Source organism: Serinus canaria, chromosome 24, assembly GCF_022539315.1.
Source record: "Serinus canaria isolate serCan28SL12 chromosome 24, serCan2020, whole genome shotgun sequence".
NCBI classification, from domain to species: domain Eukaryota; kingdom Metazoa; phylum Chordata; class Aves; order Passeriformes; family Fringillidae; genus Serinus; species Serinus canaria.
Window position 1 is genome coordinate 4,927,431 of NC_066337.1, and position 16,446 is coordinate 4,943,876.

Here is a 16,446-nt window from a genome sequence, read left to right on the forward strand (position 1 = left end):
TGTGAGCAGTTAAGTCTCACTCCAGGCCCTGAAAAATCTGCCAAGAGGATTCCCCAAACCAAGGAGAGAGAAGCAGGGAGAGGGAGGGACTGGGGATTGAACCTTCCCAAGGTCAGGGAATGGGATCTGGCTCTGAAAGGGACAGCCTGGACCACCAGGGGCTCTCCTGCCTGTCCCCAAACCTCCAAAACCAGGGAATTCCAGGCACCAGGAGCTTGTTTCTGCCTGGGTCAGTTTGGGATGGCATTTTCTGTTTGCCCTGGAACTTTGCTGCCACAGCAGCTCCCCACAGCACTGCCCTCTAATCCACATTTTCAGCACCTCTGCCAAGCCCCATCTGTCAAACTGGACCAGAGTTTGCCAACAATCCACGCTCCCTGCGTGGCCACCCACACCCCCTAAATGCCTAAATCCTATTTTCTTAGGAATCCAGCCTAAAACCACTGACTCGAGTTGGGAAGATCATTTTTCTGCCTGTCTTTTGCTTCCATAATGTCAAGCAGAGTTTCCAGAGGAGGTTTTTCTGCCCATTTTCGGGGTCTCAGGTGACTGGCAGCAGCTGTGGTTTTGTAGGAAGAGAGCACTGGGAAGTCCTGGTGGGGCCAATAAACTTGGCAAGACCAAGAAATGAGCAACAACTTAATTAAGTCAGTGGAGAGTATAAATATAAGAAAAATAACCACACAAGCCCCAGGTGCCACTGCCAGGCAAGCAAAATGAATGAGGAAGGAAGAAACAATGGGTAAAAAAAAAAAAACCCAAAAATCAACAAAAAAAGCCAACAAACAAACGGGGAAGTCCAGCAGGATTTACGGCTCTGGTGATGGATTTGAGAGATGGAAATGAATAATGGAGCTGAGGGATTTGGGGAGCAGGCAGGAAAGGACCCAGACCCCACAGAATACCCTCAATAAATGTGTATTTTGTAGCCACAACCCCACAAAACCCCAGAGCTCCATCCCCAGAGTTTGGCCATCCCAGCACACACAAAGATCTGCAGCACTCTGGGATTTCCTGACTGCCAGGAGAGAGGCATTCCCAAACCTGGCAGGGAAACCATTTCCTGAAGCTCCTTCTGGCCACAGGCTGGAAAAGACCTCAAGGATCATCCAGCCACCACCATTGTCACTAAACCCTGTCCTCAAGTGCCACAGCCACACTTTTTTGGAACAATTTTAGGGATGGTGACTCCACCACCATCCTGGGCAGCCTGGGCCAGCGCCTGGCAGCCTTTCCACAGAGAAATTTTTCCTAATTTCTAATCCAGACCTCCCCTGGCACCACTTGAGGCCATTTCCTGTGATCCTGGTGAGGATGAGACAGCAGGTTAGAGGATTTAAGGAATTGGGGATCCCTCTACAGCCCCTGAATTTCCATTAAGGGGGGCTTTAATGGCCATTTTCCTCTGAACCCTTCTGGTACCTCAGCATTTAAAGAGCATTTTCTCTTCTCCCAGCACCTCACAGCTTTGGCTGATCCCTCCCAGGCCGGCAGGGGATGCACAGCTCAGCCCAAAGGATGCAGAGGGGAAATTCCAGGTCCTGGATTCCCCCCTCCAGTGATTAATCCACACACAGAGACAGGAATCAGCCTAAATGTACCCCCACTATCAAGGTGAGGAGGGGGAAACGCTGTGGAGGGATCTGGGGGTTTGCTTGCATGAATGTGGAGAATTTAGAGAGATTTTGCACCTCTTGTATTCCTGTTCCAGAGCACTGGCCACTGCTGCTGTGACAAATCTCTAAAAGATGGACCCAGGGACAAGGAGAGACCATGCAGGACGTAGATATGGCAATTGCTACAAAGATATGAGCCAGACAAATGAGAGGTGCAATGATTTTCATTCTCTCATGATGGATGGGGAGTGAAGAGATAAAGGGACTCCTCAAGGTTCTGCAGGACCACGTGGCAAATAAACAGATGGAATGTGCCAGGAGGCTTCAGGAAGCCTTGATTGGAGACTCAGCCTCTCTGCCACCAAAACCTGACAATTCTGCCTCAGTCCTCAGCACTACAAACAGATCTTTTTGGGAGCTGGGAAGCCCTGGAAGCAGGAACGTGTGTGAAGATCAGGGGGTCAATGCCACGTGGCTGAGGGTGGATGGAAGAGCCAAACTGTGACTGGGAGCCTTTGGGTTGGAAAGGGCTCCAGAGATCAACAAATTCCAGCTCCTTGCCATGGGCAAGGAGAAATTCCATGGGCAGGGAGAAATTCCATGGGCAGGGAGAAGTTCCATGGGCAGGGAGAAGTTCCATGGGCAGGGAGAAGTTCCATGGACAAGGAGAAATTCCATGGGCAGGGAGAAGTTCCATGGGCAGGGAAATTCCTGGCAGGGAAGTTCCATGGCAAGGAGAATTCATGGGCAGGGAGAATTCCACGGCAGGAGAATTTCCATGGGCAGGGAAACGTTTCCCACGGGCGGGAAGTCCATGGCAAGAATTCCATGGGCAGGGAGAAATTCCATGGGCAGGGAGAAGTTCCATGGGCAGGGAGAAGTTCCATGGGCAGGGAGAAATTCCATGGACAAGGAGAACTTCCATGGGCAGGGAGAAGTTCCATGGACAGAAACACCTTCCATGGGCAGGGAGAAGTTCCATGGACAGAAACACCTTCCATGGGCAGGGAGAAGTTCCATGGGCAAGGAGAAATTCCATGGGCAGGGAGAAATTCCATGGGCAGGAGGAAATTCCATGGGCAAGGAGAAATTCCACGGACAGGAACACCTTCCATAGGCAGGGAGAAGTTCCATGGACAGGATCACCTTCCATGGGCAGGATCACCTCCCCCTAAACCTGTCTGCTCCAACAGAAGAGCTGAAAAGATGGATAAAGTTGGAAAAAAGGTCGCATTGGGAACCTCACCTCTGTTGAAGAGGATCCAGATGTCCTAAAGCACATCAAAGAGTTTGATCCAGGTATAAAACGAGACTTGAGCCCTTCCCCTGAGGTGCCTCAGGATTGTTTCCACCCTGAGCTGCCCTGACAGAACAAACACCTTTTGCTGCTGAGTCACACTGCAATGAGATGCTGAGGAGCTGCCACAGCAGATGTGGAAGCCCTTCAGATCCAATCCTGGATCAATCTGCACAGCCTGGATTTATTTATTTCTTGCCACTCAGCCTCCAGCTGATGCAGGGAGTTGCTTTAATGCCTCCCTGCCTTCCCTCGTTAGTATGCTCTGCCCACTGCCATCCTTCTCCCCTGATGGCTTCTCCCCTGACTTCTGGATGGGAAAGAGAAACAGCAATTTGCTTTTCCCTGCACTCTGACATGGTTTTCCCTGCCTTTCTATCCATCTCAGCAGCACGCTGCTAATTCATCTCATCCCAGGGTACTTTTTCTGGTCGTTTGGACCAAAAAAAAAAAAAAAAATTAAAAAAAGGCAGCTCCACTTTGTTTTTTTTTTAGATGGCTTTTTGAGAGAAGGCTCTGCAGAGCCCTGAGTGAGTGAAGTGATGCACAGCAACATCCTCGCTCGGAGCAATTTGTCTCAGCATCCTCTGGAGACCACCCCTGAGCAGGGGGGGTGTCAAACATTGCCTGGAGAATCCCTGGCACAACAGAAAAAACAACCACGAAATCCTTAAAAAGTTCCTCCAAGTTTTCCCAGAGAACCTCTGAGGTTTCTCCTGCAAGGCTCTCCAGTGTGGGTAAAGAAGAACTTTTGGGCAAACAGCTTTTGCTTTCAGCTTGGGAGCTCATTACAGATTCTCCTGCATCTGGAAAAGTTTTAAAAACACCACACAGAAACTGGAGAGGCCAAGTGAAGAGCAAGAAAGGAAGAGGGGAAAAGCAAGGCTACAGGAAAGGCTCAGCTGCAGAGAGTAAATTAAAGCAGACACAAAAACTCTTAGTGAACGAGGCTGAACAAAGCGAAGGAAAAGCTGTTCCAGGCTCCTGGGATGTCAGGAATGATGGAAGAGCTGCTGGGGCTGGGGAGGAATCAGCACCAGCCCTGGGTGAGGATTGAGATGTTCCAGAGCCAGCCAGGCTTGCAGAGCAGAGTGGAGTGAATTACATCCCCTGCAGTCTGTTCAGAAACTTCTTCCAGGGGATCCTGAATTAGTGACATTAATGCAGCAAGGAACTGGATCAGGCTCCCAGTGATAAGCTTAATTAAACAACAGAGTTATCCATAGGCTGGGGTTTATGTTATAAATAAGCAACATTTATACTGATTAATTGAAGTCATGGTTCAGATCATTAAATCCTCCTCCTTCCAACCATCTTAATGAGGGTACCTGAGCAGCTGAAGGCTGCAGTGATGTCTGACACTTGCAAGCCTCAGCTCTCACTCAGGGCAGGGCAGGGGACAGGGGGCCTGGCCAAGGCTCCTTCCCACCGCCTGGAATTGCTGTGGGTGCTCCTGGAATTTCTGCTGGGGGTGTCTGGGGCTCTGCTGGGGGCTCCCTCTCGCTGCTGTCACCTGAGGAGTCAGGGCTGGCAGCCTCAGGCAGCACCACGCTCCCAGTACTTCTCCAAGTCTGTAAAAGACTTCTTAACACAGCAATGAAAACATCTTGGAGACAGCCAGCCGTGTCAGCTGCCCTCACAAATCCAATTCTTTTTCATTATCCCAGCCAGAACGAGCCTGCCTGGAGGAACAGGGCTGCTTTATCATCCTCCCCTGCCTCTTCCCACGGGAGAAATGTCCTGGGCCACGTCTGGGACAGCAAACTGTGACCCCATCAGCAAATCCCCAACCCTGTCACCCCTCCTGGCCATCCCTCTCACCTCATTCCACGCTCACAACACCACCCTGCAGAGTTAAAGGGGAAAACCCTTCAGAAAGGCTTCACTCCATGAGATTGGAGGTTTAGAGATGATAAAATTCCCACCCCAGCGTCGCTCTGAGCCAGGATCAATTAAGGATCATCTCTAACACTTATTCTAATTGGAATTATGAAAGCAGAGCAGACCCTTTGTCCCTTCCTTTTCAGCTTTCTGCTCCCTCCTCCCCGAGCCTGAGAGGTTTTACACAGCTCTCATATTTCAGAGAGTGGCCTTCGTGCTCTGAAGTGAAAAGCCAGCTTGGGAGACCATGGCTTGCTCCAGCTCATCCATCACATCTGCTCCCAAACCCAGTGGTTATTAAAAATTAGAGCTGGTCAAATTATTGTTATATTTTGACACATGGAGAATATTATTATCATCCCTCCCTGCTACCCCCAATCCCTGCTCATGAATCATTCATGAGTCTCTCCTGATTCCTGCAGAAGAGCTGAGCTCCTCCTTTGTGCCAGACAGATTCTGTACCCAAGGAGCAGAGCCACGCTGGAGGGAGGCCCTGGAGGGAGCCAAGATGAGGCTCCAGGGCTCTGATGAGCCCATCAAATGGTCCCAACAAATTCTGCAAGGCTCATTTCCAGCTCCCCTTCACCTCCTCCAGCCTTTTCACCTTTTTCTTAACACAATCCTATCAGATTGGGAACTGACTAATGGCGACAATAATAAAATAAACTTCATTTTGGATCAGTTGCAGGACTGGGGCTATTTCCTCCATCTCTTCACCATCCCAGAAATTGTATTTTAAATGGATAACAACGATTGTGAGGGGGCAGTTATTACCTTGAAACCTCGCATTTTGATATATCCAAAGCTGTTCTCTTATATAAATAACAGTTATTACTGTAAAGTGATTTTCCCCTTTCTCCACTTCCAAAGAGTTCCTGCAGGAGATGGTGGAGAAAATGGATTCCATTAATGCCTCACTCAGGCCTTGTTGCTTTCATCCTTTAACTCCCATCATTAATCTCCTCATGTGTCTTTAAACAAATGTCATTCATTCATTCATTCCACACCTCTCTGGCAGCAATTCTTCCCCTTCCTTCCCCCCAGTCCCCTTTTCCAGTTAAACAGGAGCTCGTCAGAGCTGTGCTCCTGCCAGGCAGGGAAAAGCAGCTTGGCCAGGCAGTTTCCTGCTAATTCCAAGGAAAAACAGGAGAGCCACAATGAGGGAGGACAAGGAAACCTTGGAGGATCACCGAAGGGACAATTCCAACCCAACCTTGGGGAGAGAGTCCCCTCGGCTTGGGCAGGTGGAAAAATATTGTCTGTGGCCCCCAGCAGGCTCTGAGCATCCTACACGTGCAGCTGCTCTGCAAAAGGTGCCACTTCTGGGTGGCTTGGGGACAAACAAGGCTGGTCTTGCCTGTGACAGGCACGTCACCACGGCAGCTCTCGGCTCTTTGCTCAGGGCTCTGCACCAGCTCCACCTCCCAGCAGCCAGAGAGGTGCTGTCACCTCCTCTGGCTGGGGACAAGAGGCAGAAAACACAGCCCAGTGCTGCAGGGGAATTTAGACACCAATCCTGCCCCTGAGGGGGTGAAACCCCACCTTTTCCAAGGACTCCATCCCTCTCCTCGATGGAGCAGCAGCATTCCTGTGAGTCCTGCTCCCACTGCCAAGGCCACCGTGTCCCCCAGCCAGGGGAGGGCACTCTGACCCTCCAGCAAAGGCAGCCCCCCCTCCTAATTCCAGGCTAATTTAGCTAATTCAGGCTAATTGTGCATTAGTGGGGCACAGGACCACAGTTCCAGGGAGCAGGGCTGCATTTTGGGGACACCCCAAATGCAGATGTCACCCCCCTCCACATCTGCTCAGGGGATCTGTCCCCCACACATCCTCTAAAGGGGAGGGTTCCTCCCCAAAAAACCCCCTCAATTTTGTGAGGTTTAACAGCCAGTCCAGGCCAGGATTGTGAGCTCGAGATGAATAACCTTCATTTCACAGTCCCTGATCTTCCCCTGCCACGTCTGGGAGCAGAAACAGCAAAGATTAATTCTTGGAGTGACCTCCTGGACATCTGGACTCTTCTGCTGTGTCCTGCTCCCCCAGGAGTGCTGCCATTCCCTCTGCCCTTGCTCAGCCACAGCCTCTCCCTCATTATCATCTGTCAGGCCCAATTAATGAGTTCAGTGACATCAGTGACATTCCTGCATCTCCTGCCAGGGCCACTTGACAGGAGCCTCCACCCTGCAGCAGATGGGGACAATCCCCAGAAAATTGTCATTTCTGCCCTCATGATCCTGCCCTGGCAGCCCAGAGCACTCCCTTGGACCCTCCAAATTTTGGAAATGTCCATCCCTGCTCCTAAAACCCAAAAAACCCCAAATTATCTCCCCTTTCCCAACCATTCTACTGGATAAAAGGATTTTGGGCCAACAATTTGGTGGTTGCAGGTGCCTCTGAGCTCTGAGCTGTTTTCCTCCCCTCCAAACCCAACGTGCCTTTCACCAAAAGTGCCTGGCTGTGTTTTCCTGATTGAGCACTTAAAGAGGAGTCTGAAAATCACCAGGAAACGAGGCCAACATCCCCCCTGTTCGAAACAAGAGAAAGCACAGGGAAAAAAAATCCAAAATATCCCCCTGAAGGGTGGCAAAAGCTCAAGAGGCAAAGGAAAATTATCTTAGGAAATACCAAGCACCTCTACAACTCCTTAATATCATCAAGCTGCTTAATGATCAGGAATATTCGTGAATAAAAGCCTGAGGTTATGTGGGAATAACTTCAAAACCAACAGGTTCTGAGCCTGTCCCTGCTGCAAGAGGTCACTTTTTGGCCACTTCTTTAAGGGCATAACTTTGCTGCAAGGTTGTGGGTTTTCTTTTCTCTTTTTTTGCTGCTGTTTTTGTTTGTTTGCTGGAAAAAGAGGTCATCCAAAGGAAAAAAAAAAAAAAAAAAGAAAAGACAGGCTGGGATAATTTTTTGGCAGAGAAGCCCTGACGATGTCTTCTAGGTCAAAAGTGGTGTTTCTCCAAAAATTTAAATTTCTTGAGCACAGCAAACAGATTTTAAGGCACAGAGAGGGTTTTCATTACACTGGAAGTCTCTGAATGCAGGATTTTTTTCCTGTAGAACATCGTGAGCCAAGTGGTGAGATGCTACTAAAGTCCAAAAATAAAGGATATTAATCACTTGGCCACGGTTTTATTCCTCATATACCCACATCTGATACGTGGGTATCAGGGAATTTGCCTCTATATGTATAAATAAATCATGAAGAGACAACCTTTGCTTAAAATGAAATAAATTAAAGAGTTCAGCACCCGCCAAGAGCAGAGAAATTCCATCCCTTTGCTCAGGGGAGCTCAGCAGAAACTTCTCCATTTCCTTTCTGGGGCAGGAACTTGTGATTCCCATAATCCAAGAGCTCCCCCAGCCCCCCAGAATTTCCTCCCCTCCAACATCTCCTAAACCCCCCCACACCCCCAAACCCAGGAGCTTGGCAGAGCCCAGAGAGGCTCAATTAAATCAATTAGCATCCCTAATATTGGAGACGTGGGAGAGGCTGGATCCTCCAAATAGAAACCGAGTTTGTGTGTCCAGATGGTCACTGGAGGCGCTGGAATTGCCACTCTCTGGCTGGCTTTGGATGGCACCAAAGCCTGTTTGTCAGCTTGGAGAGGAGCCTGTGCCATCTGGGCGAGGGCAGCTCATTGTCTGCCTGGCACAGGGTAAACACAGCTCCCCCTCCCACTGCACTGCCTTTTATTGAATGTTGAGTCTGGGAGAGGCAGGAGAGGGCTGGCAAACAGCACCCGAGGCTCTGGTGAGGTGTTTGGGTCCCCAGATGAAGGGAGGGATGATGAATTCCATGTTCTTAGAAGGCTGATTTATCATTTGAAGATATTGTATTATATTAAAGAATGTTATACTAAACCATTCTAAAGAATACAGAAAGGACACAGACAGAATGCTAAAAAGATAAAAATGAAAACTCCTGACTCCTTCCAGAGTCCCAACACAGCCTGACCCTGATTGGCCATTAAATGAAAACAATTCCCATGAAACCAATAAACAATTCCCATGTTGGATAAACAATCTCCAACCACATCCCAAAGCAGCGAAACACAGGAGAAGCAATCAGATAATTATTGTTTTCTCTTTTCCCTGAGGCTTCTCAGCTTCCCAGGAGAAAATCCTGGTCAAGGGGATTTTTCCAGAAAATGAAAGTGATACTCTGGTGTTGGGGTTTGAAATGCAGGGAACTCTCAGGGCTTTGGGCCTGTAAGCTAAAAATTAAAGCTTAGAATTCTAATTGATTTCATTCTAATTTATTCCATTCTCATTTAGTTTGGTCTCATTTATTCCATTCTCATTTATTCCATTCTCATTTATTCCATTCTGAGCTGTAAGTTTACAATTAAATACAGGATTCGATTTGAGACTTTGGAAAAAGCTCCCAAACTTGGGTACCAAAAGCAAGAATGTCGATTTATACCTTAAAGCAGAGTTAAGCTGAGTCAAGTTTGGAGTTTAAGATAGTTAAGATAAAGTTTTGAGTTAGGATATAGAAAAACTAAAGTGGTTACAAAGGTAAACAAGGAGTTTAGAGTGCAGTGCTGTAGGCTTGTGTGTCATAACATGATTAGCTAATAAAGTTTAGACTGCAACCTAAGATGAAATATCTAAGAATTGTCAAAACCATAAATAACCGTGGTAGCAGTGTTTTATAAGTCAAACCCCCAAAAACCCACCAGAAAAAAAAAAAAAAAATCAAAAAACCACACAAAAAACCCCAAAACCAAAAAAACCCCAAAACCAAAAACCCCAAACCAAAAAAAAAACCCAAACCAAAAAAACCCCAAACCAAAAAAAAAACCCAAACCAAAAACCCCCAAACCAAAAAAAAACCCAAACCAAAAAAAACCAAAACCAAAAAAACCCAAAACCAAAACACCCCCCACAAAACTAAAAAAAAAAAAAAAAAAATCACTAAAAAGCCCAACACCCTCCACCCCTCCCCCCCCCCAAAAAAAAAAAAAAACCACAAGGAAAACAAGCAAAGAAAACCAAAAATAACAAAAGCACTTAGTGAGATCCAGAGCCCTGGTGCAGCTGTGCTGAAACTGAAAGGAGTCACAGAAGTGATGCTGTAAAATCGGATTTTCCCCTCTCTGCTGCCACATCTCCCCAGCTCAGCTCCCTCCCTGGGGTACCAGATGGAGAAGTGCCTGCGAGGGGCGTGCAGGGCTCTGCCGCCTGCAGCAGGTACAAAAAAGCAATTTATTGTTCTTTTCTTCCTCCTGCTCTCTGCGAGGTCACCAGGCAGGGAGCTGAGAGCGCCGGGCTTTGGATCAGGTTTCACACATCACAGGCGAAACCGGCACACGGAAAAAGCTCTGGGAGCAGTAAGTGAGAAATTAAATAGATGTGCTTTTTCTCACCTCCAGCCCCGTGCTTTTATTTTATTGAAAGCTGTCACATGAGTGAGGTTTGCAAGGAAATGCATAAAGCTCTCCTGCATCTCCCAGCGCTGTGCTCTGATGGGTTTTGTAGAGATAAAGTGAATTTTCCAGCGCTGGTGGGGCTGCCTGAGGGCACACAGGGCTCTCCCTTGGGAAAATGGGATTTTCCCAGGGCTGCAGGTGGGTGAGGAACCCAAGGAGGAGAAATTTTGGCAGATGAGCAAAGGTAGGGGATGAAGGATGGACCCCAAACAGCTGCAGCCAGTGGCAGGAGGAGAGGAAAATGCACCTGGGAGGCTCAGGCTGGACATCAGGAGGAATTTCTAGACAGAAAAAGTTGTTAAACACTGGAAGGGGCTGCCCAGGGAGGGGGTTTGGAGTCCCCAGGGCATGGCTGGATGTGACAAGGTGGGGATGGGTCACGGGTTGGGCTCAAAGGTCTGGGAGGGCTTTTAAACCTCGATGAATCTGCAATTCTGGCATCCATCTGAGGCCCTTCCTGGCTTTTCCTGTCTCATGCAGCAGCAGCTGCCTGAGGTGTTTCTCCAGGAGCTGAGAGCTGCAGATTTCTCCTCTCTCAGAGACCCTCAGAGCTCCCTCATGTCCCTGTCACCTTCCAGCTTCAGGGACACCTCAGAACTCCCTCATTTCCCTTTTCACAGACCCCACAGAGCTCCCTCATGTCCCTGAGATTTCCCCTCTCACAGAGACCCCTCATGTCCCTAAAATTTCCCTTTTCACAGACCCCACAGAGCTCCCTCATATCCCTGAGATCTCCCCTCTCACAGTGACCCCACAGAGCTCCCTCATGTCCCTGAGATCTCCCCTCTCACAGAGACCCCACAGAGCTCCCTCATGTCCCTGTCACCTTCCAGCTTCAGGGACACCCTCGAATCCCCCCCACAGCTCCCTCCCATCCCCACTCTTTGTATTTCACATTAAATCAACCAACCCCCCCTTGAATCCCAGCCTTTAAAGTTTCCAGGCTCGTTCACTCTTAGGATTTCCCTTTCCCAAAAAAAGCTTATTTAACCTGACATTCCTGATTCCTCCCGCCCTGGGAGGCACAGCCAGGGATTTGCAGAGCTCTGTCTGCAGGGAAAGCCCAAAACCCCTCTGCTCCACCTGGAGAGGCTGAAGGATGTGGGATTTCAGCTCTCTCCTCCATTCCCTGACCCCTCTCCAGCAAGATTTTATTCTCATTCCCCCCTATTCCTTGTCTGATGAAATCCCTTCTTCTATTCCTTAGTACAGTTTTAATATATCATTTTCTTTTAATAGAATATAAAATAATAAATCAGCCTTCTGAAAGATGGAGTCAGGATTCTCATCTCCTCCCTGGTCCCGGGACCCCTGCAAACACCACCACATTTGGTGACCCCGAGTTAAAAACATTACCACAGATTTGTATCTTGTACTAGACTGGCCAGTGAGAATTAGAATATTCAGCACAGAAGAAGATTTATGGCGTTGTAAGGGGAACTTTGCTCTCTTTTACTCTTCCTCACTCTCTCATCCTCTTTTACTCTTTTGTCCTCTCTCATTCTCTCTTTACCACGCTCTTGCCTTCCCTCTCTTTACCCCTCTCTTTTTTCAGCCCTGTTCCAGCTGTGCCTGGCAGCTCCCAGCAGGTCCCTGCACCCACTCCCTCTGCCCTAACCCCAAATTCCAAGCCCTGCCTTCAGAGATCTCTCCATCCATCCATCCCCACTGTCCCACCCCCATCACTCCCCCTCCTTGGTGCTTTTCCTGACCAAAACCCTGCAGCCAGAGCTGGGTGTGTGCCCAGATGTTACAGAAAACCCCAGGGGATGAAGAAAAACCTGAGCACAACCAGCCAGGCTTGCCCTGGCTTGGTTCTCCCTTCTCCTGGCTCATTTCGGTGCCTGCTGCTGTTCCTGTGGCCCCAGGCTGAGGGCTGCACCCTGCTCCATTAGCAGGGACGGAAATGGTTTCCCCTCCCGAGCAGCAGCAATGCCAGCAGCCTCATTTCCTGAGTGTCTTTCAGTCTTGAATATATATTGCTCACTTAAAGAGACCAAAAAAAAAAAAATAATAATCACTTGTCCTGCAAAGCTTCAGCTTCAGCTGTCCATCAGGGACAGGGGGAAGTTTGTGAGGGACAAAACCAGGACAAAGTGCTGGAGTTTGGTTATAAAAGGGCAAAAATCTTCCCAATGTGTCATGGAAATGGCTCAGGATGACTGGGCTGGTGGGAGGTGTCCCTGCCCATGGTGGAGGGGAGGGATGGGGTGAGCTTTGAGGTCTTTTCCAACCCAAACCAGTCTGGGATTTTGTGAGAGGCGCAGAAATCTCACCCCCCACCCCCCCCCAGGAGCCAGCAGAGCCCTGCTTGCAACAGGTGGGTTTGATAAGGTTAATTTAAAAATATGAAAACACAGGGGCAGAAGGGAGAAAAGAGAAAATGCTGCTTTTCTTCTGCCTGTGTTATCTCACCAAAGAGATCCCGATAACAGCAAACCCACGAAGCACAAACACAGATTTGTTATTACCATCATTTGCTGCAGGGCCAAGGGGAGGCTGTGGAAATGCACCTCCTTTCATCCACAGCTAAGCAGAGCTTCCTTCTCCATCGATTTCTGGAGCAGGACTCCCATTGACAAATGTAATTAGGCTAACAGTGATGAAAGGAAAATACTTTGCCTTATAGGTGTAATTATGGACACTGCTCTGCACTTGACCCAGGCCAGATCTCTCTGAATCACAACCAGGCACTGCACACTGCTGATCCTGGGACTCCTGAGTGCCACTTCCACAAGGAACACCCCAAAAAGGAAATTTTTCCCGTTTAAAAAAACTCCATTGCAATGGGTCTGCCCGTGGGACTTCAACCAGCACCTCAGAGCTGGGTTAAAAGGGGAAATATTAATTAAAGGAAAGGTTTTGGGGGTGAGGTGCTGGGAGAGCCCTGAGAACAGCTCAGGAAGGTGTGGACAGGCTGCCTGTCTCCCTGAGTGACAGCAATTCTGGGCAGCTCTGCACGGAGCAGCAGATCCAGAGGATGCCACTGAAAACATGGATTAGACCCATCAGTCTGCACTGGGGCATAAAATCTCAGCAGTAGGATCTCACACGAGGAAAATCTCAGGATCCTAAAGAAACCCATCAGTCAGCACTGAGGCAGATCGGATCCTAAATAGATAGCATCAGCCTGAGGGCATTCCATTAGAAAATATGGATTAGACCCATCAGTCAGCACTGAGGGCACAAGAATTCACAGGATCCCATAGAAAATATGGATTAAAGCCATCAGTCAGCACTGAGAGTATAAGAATCTCACAGGATCCCATAGAAAATATGGATTAGACCCATCAGTCAGCACTAAGGTATAAGAACTCACATGATCCCATAGAAAATATGGATTAAACCCATCAGTCAGCACTGAAGTATAAGAATTCACAGGATCCCATAGAAAATATGGATTAGACCCATCAGTCAGCACTGAGGTATAAGAACTCACATGATCCCACAGAAAATATGGATTAAAGCCATCAGTCAGCACTAAAGCATCAGATCTCACATGATCCTATAGAAAACATGGATTAGACCCATCAGTCTGCACTGGGGCATAAAATCTCACAGGATCCTATAGAAAATATGGATTAGACCCATCAGTCAGCACTGAGGGCACAAGAACTCACAGGATCCCATAGAAAATATGGATTAAAGCCATCAGTCAGCACTGAGTATAAGAATTCACAGGATTCCATAGAAAATATGGATTAAAGCCATCAGTCAGCACTGAGGGCATAAAATCTCACAGGATTCCATAGAAAACATGGATTAAAGCCATTGGTAAGCCTTAAGGATGGCACAGGAGCTGCTGTTCCCAGGCACTGCAGGCCTCCCCTGCAGCCTGTGCAGGAGCCACAGGGCTCTGGGAAGGAGGGGAGTCTCCCTTGGGCACACACCTGTGGGGCACAGGTTCTTCCAGCAGCAGGAAAAAGGAGCAGTGGGAAAAGCAAAACCTGCAGCCCTTTCATCCCTCCTTCATGCCCCACTTCTCAGCCAGACCTCAATTCTCATTTAATGGCTTTTTTGTAAAAGCCTTTTCTGTTTAGTTTCCAGCTCTTTTCACACCAACTTTATGATCCCTTCAGCAAAGTTCTGCAAGGTTCTGTTCTGCAATAACCAAGACAAATGGCATTACAATAATTCAGGCTCCTGGCATGGCCATCCTTAATGCTCCTGGTTTTACTGGGAGTGTGCAACAGCCACACTGTGGATTTTTAAAAACCTTTCCTGACTTTTATCCCTGACAGGGAAAGGCAGGAAAACCAGACAGTTTTCTTTTCTTTTCTCAGTGTTGTCCTTTCTCCTCAGTTTTATGTGGATTGATCACAAAATGCCCCCCAGAGAGGTTCTGGTCTCTTGATTTTAATTTTTTTCACTGATTTCCTCAGTTTGCAAAGTTCTGCTCTTGGGACACAAAAAACAAAACAAAACAAAAACCCCACAAACAAAGAAAACCTTTAGAAAATCAAAATCCCCTGCAATTTCTGTGCTCAAAACTACTGCTGAGGAGTCAGTCACGAGTTTTTCATTATCATTCTTGTTAAACCTTCTGTCTGTATCCTTTCTCTATTTTTTAGAGAAAAAATATTTTAGAATATTTTAGAATATTTTAGAATAGTTTCAGCATAGCAATCTTTAATATAATATCATAAAACAATAAATTAGCCTTCTAAGAACACGATTGACTCATCTCTCACCTCGTCCTGGGGACCCCTGCAAATACCACAGGTGACCTCCAGCTTTTTCTGCCAGCATCACAAGGAATGAGAGGAAACAAACCAAACCCAAATCAGGTGAAACCTGCAGCCTGTTGGACCCTTCACTCCCTCACCACCACCCAAAAATACCCTTCAGGATCCCTTCAAGGAAGTGCTGCAGCAATCTCAATAATTACCTGGAGAGTTCTGCTGCCATAAATCACCCAGAGACAAACTCTGCTGAGTGTTGTAAGCAGAGGAGATGATGGGGGCCTTGTACAGCAGCCAGTGACCAGAGAGGAGGGAATTGGGAACATAAATATTAGTGATGAGGGCCATTTCCTCACTGTGCCATCCAATTCTGGAAAACACTCGTCTTTTCTCATCAGGGCGAAATTGGAGCTCCAGGAGCTGCAGGAGGGTGAGAGGAGATGGGCAGGAAGATGCCAGGGGCCGGCAGCAGAGGAGGACAGGGCTCTGTGGGGAAGGACTAATTAAATCTTGAACCAAAAAAACTCCTCCAACCAAAAAGAAAACCAGGCTAATAAATCTTGATCTCAAATTTATTCTCATCATCCAGTGATTAAGGTGTGCTTGTCCCAACGGCACCAAAAAAGAAACTCAATATAATTCCCTGACAACGAGAGCAAATTTGAAATCAAGATTTATTTGCCTGATTTTCCTTTTTTTTTTTTTTTTTTTAATATTTAAGCTTCAAATTCCCAGCCTGCTTTCCCTTGCTGCTGCATAGATTGGAGGAGATTTTAAACCCCAAGCAGTGCTTGGGTTTATTGCCCTTTTCCAAACTCTGCAGCCTTTGGTTGGGTTTTGGTTCCTTTTCCAGGAATTATTCCCATTTTGCTGGTCACAGCTCCACGCTTCTGCTCCACTGGAGCTTCCCAAGACCCCTGGTGGGATTTTCATTGCCCAGGTGGGTTTGCATAAAGAGCTCATCATCTTCTTTTGCAGGAAGGGCTGGAATTCTCCATCCAACTCACATTCTCACACCAGAATCACTTTCTACACCTCAAAGAGTTTTCCAGACTGGCAGGGTGGCCCAAAATCTCTTTTTTTCCCCTATTTTTTCCATGTCCCAGTGCTCCTCCCTAAATAGCAAGGTGCAATACAGCCAAAAGATCACCTAAAAATGACATAAACCACCAAAATTCAGCTGTTTCCCATTCCCATCCCTCAGGAAGGAGAATCCAATCTAAACTGCAGCACAAAAGTTGACCTGACGTGTTACAAACGCTCTCACTTTGAATTCAGTCAATAATATTTTGCATTAAATATGAATTTGCAATCATTTCTCATCCCAAAGCAGGCTCGTTAGTGACTCCCAGTTTGCACTGGGATTATTTAGTGTTTCTCCCAGGCTGATTTTCCCTCTTTGCCCAGCTCCTGGAATTATGGGATGCCTGCCCACACAGCTCCTGTCAGCCCAAAAATTTCAGGTATTTGCAGGAGGAAGTGGCAGGTTTTAAACAGGTGTGATTTGTGAGCTCCAGCCACGTGCCATGAGG